This window comes from Vigna unguiculata, chromosome 11, assembly GCF_037176805.1.
Source record: "Vigna unguiculata cultivar grain cowpea cultivar isolate G323 ecotype 2 chromosome 11, ASM3717680v1, whole genome shotgun sequence".
NCBI classification, from domain to species: Eukaryota; Viridiplantae; Streptophyta; class Magnoliopsida; order Fabales; family Fabaceae; genus Vigna; species Vigna unguiculata.
In genome coordinates this window covers 41401727-41410593 of record NC_140802.1, presented here as the reverse complement: position 1 = coordinate 41410593, position 8867 = coordinate 41401727, and the positions used below count along the sequence as shown (strand labels likewise).

General features: G+C 33.4%; 1 pseudogene; it reads left to right on the top strand.

Moving 5' to 3' along the window:
- The first annotated feature begins 8123 nt into the window (after nucleotides 1–8123).
- LOC146881911 (uncharacterized) lies at nucleotides 8124–8867 on the top strand (annotated as a pseudogene).

Genomic DNA, 8867 nt, shown 5'->3' with positions numbered 1-8867 from the left:
AACGATTAAATTTTTCTCTATCAACTGTGCGCTCAATCACATGACACTTATAAAGGAAACACCTCTTGATTCAAAGGAATTTTTGGAGCGTCGACAATTTTGGGTTGGTGAATCAAGTAAGAAAACTTATAATTCTTCGAAGTGCAGGGCAAAAGGAGGTGGGAAAGCCGGGAAGAGGAAGCTCCTTAGGTCAGTGGTTCAATCCACATGCAATTCCTTATCTGATGATAATATTATAAACTGTAATAGATTATTTTGGTCGAACAAGCACTCTGCGGAAGGGCCTGAGAATATAAGTATTTGGGGTTTAGCAAAAGAACTAGGTGTTACCTTCTCGGGTGAAGAAGAAGAAATCATAAAGGAACTAGAAAGCATGGATAGTAGAGATAGAATTCAGGGGAATGCGAATGTAGGGATACGTTAGGTTGCTAATGAAAATAATTAGCATTAATATTAGAGGATTAGGACGAGGGTATAAATGGAAATATTTAAAAGGAATCTTAGACAAAGAAACTGTAGATATGATATGCATTCAAGAGACTAAGGTACATGATTTGCAACCATCTAGTTGTTATAACTTGTGGGGAGGAAACAATATAGATTGGGTGATCAAACATGCAGTGGGTAACTCAGGGGGAATTCTAACTATGTGGAATAAGGATAAATTCAAGTGTGTAAAACAAGTTGTAGGGAATATGTATATAGGAGTGTTAGGAGAGTTTTATAGTACTATTAATGCCATACCTATACCTGTTGCAATATTTAATGTGTATTCGTCTTGCGTACTTAATGAAAAAGTTAGTTTGTGAGAGGAACTAGTCAATATAAAATTGGGGGAAGAATGTAAACAATGGTGTATTTTAGGAGACTTCAATGCAGTGAGAAAAAATAGTGAAAGAAAGGGTTTAAACTATAGAGGTAGTACTGCAACAAGAGAAGTGCAAGAGTTTAATGACTTCATTGAATCTGCGGAATTGTTAGATGTCCCCTTAATTGGAGGTAAGTATACATGGTACAGGGATAATGGCTCGGCTAAGAGTAGAATTGATAGGATACTGATCTCTTCAGAATGGTTAGAGCATTGGCCTGATAGTAAACAATATATTTTGGGAAGACAAGTATCCGATCACTCCGCTTTACTGCTTAAATCGACTTCAATTGATTGGGGTCCTAAGCCTTTTAAGTCCTTAAACATCTGGATTTCTGACCCATCTTTCAAGCAGGTGGTGAGGCAATCTTGGACGTCTTATATTGGGAAAGGGAATCCAACGGTGCTCTTAAAAGAGAAGTTAAAAAAGCTCAAATATGATTTAAAGTCTTGGAACAAAGAGGTTTTTGGTATAATTGGATTAAAGAAACAAAACCTTATCTCAGAGTTAGGAGCCTTAGACAAAAAAGACGATGAAAGTTGCTTAGAAGAAGAAGACCAATGTAGGCGCATGAAACTATTAAGTGAGTTAAAATTGCTTTTGGAAAAGGAAAATTCATTGTTAAATCAAAAGGTAAGGGTTAGATGGGTAAAAGAAGGGGATACAAACTCAAAGTACTTCCATTCAAGAATAAGGTGGAGAAGGTCTAAAAATGAATTAAAAGGGGTGAATTTGAATGGGTCATGGTGTGTGGATCCAGTTAAAGTTAAAGAGGAGGTAAGGCAAGTCTTTATAAAACGTTTTTCGGCACCTAAATATTTTAGCATCAGCTTCTGTAACATTCCTTTTTTTTAATAAATTGTATTATTTATTTTAAATAAAGCAATTAGAAAATCTTATGTTTTTACTAATGTTTCATATATTATTATGATGTAGTTTAAACAGTAAAAAAAAAATATATTTTATCATGTTTTTACTTATTGAAAATAACAAAAAAAAACAACTAATAAAATATATATATAAAAAAAAATTAGGTAAAAATATATTAATTAAAATATTATTAAATAGGTGTGTGTATTAAAAAAAAATCTTCAAAAGAGATAAGTAGATAAGGAGAGAAGATAAAAAAAAAAGAAGAAGAAGAAGAAGAAGAAGATAAGATCATGAGAAAAGATAAGAAGGAAAAAAAAAAGAAAAAAAGAAAAAAAAAGAATCTAAAGAGATAAACATTATCTCCTAATTAATGAAAGCAAAGCAATGATGATTTTGGCACATGGAAATGCTTATATGTATGTAGATGGAAGAAGAAGTTACGTGAAAGATAAACAAAGTGAGAAAGAAAGGAGAAAGAGGGAGAAAGAGAAAGAAAGGAGAGAGAGAAAGAAGAGAGAGTAAGAGAAAGAGAAAGAAGAGAGAGAGAAAGTTTAGAGCAAAGATTCAAAGAGATCTTAGTCTTCTTCAAATATTATTAGTGTGCTCTTCAATCAATAAGGTAAGGGGGAGTGAGGTTAAGCTTTTATATATTAATCTTGATAAGCTCATGGGTTTTATATTAATCTTTTATTTATTTTGACTCATATATTATTCTATTTACTTTCATTTAACTTATTTTCATTTATTATCATCTTATATTTATTTTATTTCATCTCCAATTATACACTGATCCTATTTATTTATTTATTTTATTTAATCTCCAAATATGTATTGATCTTGTTTATTTATTTTATTTAATCTTTAGTTACGCACTGATCCTATTTATTTATTTATTTATTTTATTTATCTCCAGTTATGCACTGGTCCTATTTATTTATTTAATTTAATTTATCTCCAGTTACGCACGGGTCCTATTTATTTATTTTATTTTATTTATCTCCAGTTACGCATTGGTCCTATTTATTCATTTTATTTTATTTATCTCCAGTTACGCACTGGTCCTATTTATTTATTTTATTTTATTTACCTCCAGTTATGCACTGGTCCTATTTATTTATTTAATTTAATTTATCTCCAGTTACGCACTGGTCCTATTTATTTATTTTATTTTATTTATCTCCAGTTACGCACTGGTCCTATTTATTTATTTTATTTTATCTCCATTTATGCACTGGTCCCATTTATTTATTTCAATTAATATATCTCCAGTTACGCACTGGTCCCGTTTAATTTATATTTTTGTTATTTTATTTATTTATAATGTTATAATCCTTATCTAATTATTTATTTAAAGTTCTTGCTTTGATTCTTATTTTATCATTATTTTATGATTAAAAAAATGTGAAGTGAAAGTAAATATTATTTTATTCAATGAACTTGAATATAAGAAAATTACATGTACATTTTATTTTATTTTATGTTCTTTGTGTATAGTTTATACAATGACATGATTTGATAGTCATCACATTTTATGACCCTTGAAAATATCCAAGAGTATGTCAGTTGAGTGAGAGTTAAGTTTGGTTTCAATAAGTTGAGATTAAACTAGTGTCAAAGTGTTTGTATTTGGGAAGTCACAGTTTGGTACACTGCGGGATGAAAGGCAGGGACCATGGTGGGGTCTAAGGAAGTTTTACCAAGTAGGTGAATATCTGGATAGTTCAGAATAGCGCACTGGGCTAGGATATTCATAGGCCAAACTTGGGACTATCTGATACCTGCTCGGCATCGCCAAGGTTAGGTAGTGAGTATATATCTCTTTTATGAGCCGATGAATGACTAATATTCTCGAGAAAGAAATAATTATGATTGTACCATGTTTTATGAGAAATACTCAACTACCTAATCACTTCCCAAAGTAACTTTTGATGTTCAGATTGGATCATCAGAAGTGGAATATGGATCCATATGTCTGGTAAAACAAGATCAAGTTTTGTGGTTGTAGGTCCAAATCTAGGCCCCCGGTGTCTGTATTGTTTGTTGAGTTTATTAAGATTGATATTTAAGGCTTATAAAGACCTCACTCCTTTCATATTTTTCTTTCATATGTACCTGTTGCATGAACAGAAGATGAACCTGCTCAGTGAGAGTTATTCGGGATATTGTTGGTGGATCTTCTGAAGATTAACTCATGGATAATTTCTATTAATATCTTTAGGAGATATTAAAAATATAGATAAATCTTCTATTTTGATGTAAGACTCTTAATATTATACAAATATATATTTTTGTAATATTTCATGAACAATTACAGAGATGTAAACCATATATATGAATATGATGTTATGTTATTATTAATGTTCTCTCAAGAATAATCTTATAAAAAAAAATTAATTTCATATCTTTTTATCAGATAATAATTATTTAGTATAATAGTCGGGGTGTCACATTTAGTGGTATCAGAGCAGTTCCTTCTGTCAAGACCTTGGGTATGGTGTCTTCCATGTTTGTAGTCTCTACTAGTAAGTAGAGGTGCAAGTTGTTTGTTCTTACATTTTTCTTGTAAAAGATAAATGCAAGATAAGTAGATTAATAAAAGTAAGTAATAACAACAATTAATACTTGTAGTAAGGATAAGTTTTAACAATAGTTAAAAAAAAAATCTAAAGAAAACTAAGGAAATTGTTCATTCTTTCAGGAAAAGATGGATAACGGACCAAACATTACCAATGAGTTGTTGGAAAGAATGACAATTGTCCTGGAAAATATGAGCCAAAAACAAAATGTTGAACCCATGGAAAATCAAGGATTAGAAACCTTTCGCAGGAATAATCCACAAAAATTTAAAGGGGGATTTAATCCTGAAGGTGCTCAGTCATGGATAGCAGAAATTGAGAAAATTTTCATCGCAATGACGTGTGCAGATGCAAATAGAGTCACATTTGCTACATTTATGCTCGTTGAAGAAGCTGAAAACTGGTGGAGATTTACAAAACAACAATTGGAGGATGAAGGGAGACAAATTACTTGGGAAGCCTTCAAACAAAAGTTTCTGGAAAAATATTTTCCAGAGGATCTTCGGAGGAGGAAAGAAGTTGAATTCCTTAATCTTCGTCAAGGAATCATGTCTGTAGGAGAATATGCAGCAAAGTTTGACGAGTTGTCAAAGTTTTGTCCTTACTTTCATGATAGAGTTGATGAACGTTCCTGTTGTTCCAAGTTTGAAAGTGGACTGAGACCTGATATTAAACAAGCAGTTGGTTATTTTGAGATTTCTTCCTTTCCCACTCTTGTAAACCGTTGTAGGATTTATGAGGATGATACTAAGGCAAGACAAACTCAATGGAGGCAAGGAGGGCCTTTGAGGCACAAAAGAAATGATTTTAATAATAAGAAACCCTACCAACGTCCATCTCATACTTCGTGGAATTCTTCAGGACAAAGACATTCCTCTGCTGCCAATAATTCAGGCATAACCAACCTTATCAAATGTTTCCACTGTGGAGGACCTCATCTGTCAAGAAATTGCACCATAAGGACTATAACTTGCTTCAATTGTGGGAAGTTGGGTCATTATCGTAATGAATGCAAAGAGTTAATTAAGGAGCAAGGAAGTGGGGGAAGCAACAATAAAGGAAATAATCAACTTGGAAGACCAAAGACAACCGGGAGAGTCTTCATGATGAATGGTACTGAAGCTGTTCAATCTGAAGATCTAATCCAAGGTAAATGCATCATAAATGGTCACCTCGTTAATGTACTATATGATTCATGTGCTACTCATTCTTTCATATCACATGAATGTGTCAAACATTTAAAGTTACCTGTCTCTTTATTACCATATGATTTAACTGTGTCTACTCCTACCAATGTTCCAGTCACGACTTCACTTGCATGTACAAATTGTCATATTTCTATAGGGAATAGAAAATTTTATGTAAATCTTATATGTCTACCCTTGTCTCATTTGGATATTGTTCTTGGAATGGACTGGTTATCTTCCAACCATGTTCTCCTAAACTGTCACGATAAGACTTTAATTTTTGAATCACACATAGGTGAAGTTTTTGACTCAAAAGAATTAAAAGAGAGTACTACCAACCACAATGAAATCCCAAAAGGATCTCAAGTATACATGATCTTAACTTCTTTAAAAGTCAAGGAAATTCCAGACATTAATAAGTTTCCTGTTATTTGTGAGTATCTTGATGTTTTCCCTGAAGATGTTCCTGGGTTACCTCCATAAAGAGAAATAGAATTCACTATAGACTTGATACCAGGATCAAGACCTGTGTCTATAGCCCCTTATAGGATGTCACCTCTAGAGTTAGCAGAATTGAAAAAACAAATAGAAGAATTTTTGGATAAACAATTCATCAGACCTAGTGTTTCTCCCTGGGGTGCGCCAGTATTGTTAGTCAAGAAAAAGGATGGCACTATGAGGTTGTGTGTGGATTATCGTCAGCTTAACAAAATCACCATTAAGAACAAATACCCTCTACCAAGGATTGATGATTTGATGGATCAATTGAGAGGTGCTGTGGTATATTCCAAAATTGACTTAAAATCTGGTTATCATCAGATTCGAGTCAAGGCGGAAGATATTCAAAAGACAGCTTTTAGGACAAGATACGGTCATTATGAGTACTTGGTAATGCCTTTTGGTGTGACCAATGCTCCTGCCATTTTTATGGATTATATGAACCGTATTTTTCATGAATTTTTGGATAAATTTGTGGTTGTTTTCATTGACGACATTTTAATTTATTCCAAAAATCATGAAGAACATGAGAGGTATTTGAGGATTGTGTTACAAATTCTAAGAGAGAGACAATTGTATGGAAAATGGTCAAAGTGTGAATTCTGGTTGAGAGAAGTTCAATTTTTGGGTAATGTGATATCACAAAATGGCATTGCAGTTGACCCCTCAAAGGTTCAAGCGGTATTGCTTTGGGAACAACCAAAGAATATCACGGAAATACATAGTTTCTTAAGATTAGCAGGCTACTATAGAAAATTCATTGAAGGATTTTCTAAATTAGCATTGCCTTTGACTAAGTTAACACGTAAGGGACAACCTTTCGAATGGAATGAAGCATGTGAGTTTAGTTTTCAAGAGTTGAAGAAAAAATTAACATCTGCACCTGTTTTAATCCTTCCTGACCCTACAAAAAATTTTGAGGTATATTGTGATGCATGTGGACAAGGATTAGGATGTGTGTTGATGCAAGAAAGAAAAGTTGCAGCTTATGCTTCACGGCAACTCAAGCAACATGAGCTTAATTATCCTACACATGATTTGGAATTAGCTGCAGTGGTGTTTGCATTGAAAGTATGGAGACATTACTTGTATGGAGCAAGGTTTGAAGTTTTCAGTGACCATAAAAGTTTAAAATACCTTTTTGATCAAAAAGAGCTAAACATGAGACAATGTAGATGGATGAAATTTCTTAAGGATTACGACTTTGAGCTGCAATATCACCCTGGGAAAGCAAATGTTATTGCAGATGCTTTGAGTCGAAAGTCTATACATGCATCCATGATGATGGTGAAAGAATTGGATTTGATAGAATCATTCAGAGACTTGAACTTAGCTGTAAAACTTAGACCCAATAGCATATGCTTAGGAATGTTAAAAATATCAAGTGAATTCTTAGAAGAAATAAAGAGAGCTCAAGAAAGAGATCAATTTTTGCAAGAAAAGTTGATAGCAAAAGTTGAAGGAAAGGAATCTGAATTCCACAAGGATTCAAATGGAATCATCAAGTTTAGAGATAGAATTTGCATACCTGCAAAAGAAGAGTTGAGAAAGTTGATAATGGAGGAAGCTCATAAGAGTAGCTTAAGTATTCATCCGGGTACTACAAAGATGTATCAAGACTTGAAGAAAATGTTTTGGTGGTCTGGGATGAAGAAAGAAGTGGTAGAGTTTGTTGCACGTTGTCTAGTGTGTCAGAAAACAAAAGTTGAACATAGAAAGTCTTATGGGGAACTACAATCCTTAGATGTACCGGAATGGAAATGGGAAAGCATATCCATGGATTTTGTGACAGGGTTACCAAAGACTGTGTCAGGTCATGATGCAATTTGGGTCATTGTAGATAGATTAACAAAATCTGCTCACTTTCTACCTATTAACATTAGATTTTCCTTAGAAAAGTTAGCTCATTTGTACATAAAAGAAATTATCAAGCTACATGGAGTACCTTCTAGTATAATTTCTGATAGAGACCCTCGTTTCACATTTAGATTTTGGGATAGCTTACAAAAAGCCTTGGGAACAAAAGTTAGGCTTAGTTCAGCTTATCACCCCCAAACTGATGGACAATCAGAAAGGACTATCCAATCTTTAGAAGACTTGTTGAGAGCCTGTGTTTTAGAACAAACTGAAAGTTGGGAGAAATTTCTACCACTTATAGAGTTCACTTATAACAACAGTTTCCACTCAAGCATAGGAATGGCCCCATATGAGGCTTTATATGGGAGAAGATGTAGAACCCCGTTGTGTTGGTATGAGAATGGAAATTCCTTAGTTTTGGGTCCAGAGATAATTCAACAAGCAACTGAGAAGATTAAAATGATTAGGGAAAAGATGAAAACTTCTCAAGATAGGCAGAAAAGTTACTATGACAAACGAAAAAAACCCCTTGAGTTTGAAGAAGGAGATCATGTTTTCTTGAAAGTTACGCCTGTAACTGGGGTTGGTAGAGCTCTTAAATCTAGAAAACTTACACCCAAATTCATAGGTCCTTATCAAATTCTTAAAAGAATTGGTTCTGTCGCATACCAAATTGCTTTACCTCCAAACCTTTCAAAACTTCACAATGTTTTTCATGTGTCTCAACTTCGTAAATATATTCATGATCCTTTTCATGTGATAGAACCTGATGTAGTACAAATACGAGAAAACCTTACTTATGATGTACTTCCTGTGAGGATTGGAGATCGAAGGATTAAACAACTTCGGGGAAAGGACATACCTTTGGTAAAGGTATTGTGGAATCAACAAGATGAAGGTGATGCAACTTGGGAATTAGAAAGCAATATGAGAGAGATGTATCCCCATCTTTTTACAACCACGTGAATTTCGGGGACGAAATTCCTAAAAGGAGGGGAGAAATGTAA